The following is a 579-nucleotide window of genomic DNA, read 5'->3' as shown; positions in this document are numbered from 1 at the left end:
GTTCTACCCTATAAATGTGATTATTATTTAGGATGACAATACCCACCTTACTCTCTACACCAACGGTTCCCAAACACCTTCCTAAGTATGAATAAATTCGTAATAAATAATTTCGTGGAACTCTAATCGGGTTAAAAAAAAAGTGCAAAGTAATTTAACTGGAATTTACTGTTTATGTGCAATTTTTATTATAATTTTTTTTCTTATGTTGTGATATATTCTGAAATGTTTGTTCGTGGCATCCCTGACACCCCACTTTAGGAATCACTACTATACCACAAAGTAAAATCTGATTATTGAATCTTTAATAACATACTCTCATCTATTGTTTATTACTACTAACAATGAAAGATGGTCGATTTTATTTTTAAATAAACAAAATTAATGATAATAAAATAAATTGATCAACTTTTTTTTTTATTTTCTATAAAAATTCGAATATACGGGTTCCTTGAGATGAGAAAAAAAATTATAAGCTTTGTTTCTGCCTAGAATAAAATAGTTCAACAAAGAATAAAAAAAATGTGCACTATGGAAAGGGTTCGGAAGAGAGGTATTGTCGGCTATTTTATTGTCAGT

Source organism: Halyomorpha halys, unplaced genomic scaffold (assembly GCF_000696795.3).
Source record: "Halyomorpha halys isolate HHAL.00 unplaced genomic scaffold, Hhal_1.1 Scaffold1251.1, whole genome shotgun sequence".
In the NCBI taxonomy this organism is placed as follows: Eukaryota; Metazoa; Arthropoda; class Insecta; order Hemiptera; family Pentatomidae; genus Halyomorpha; species Halyomorpha halys.
This window is presented reverse-complemented; position numbering follows the sequence as displayed.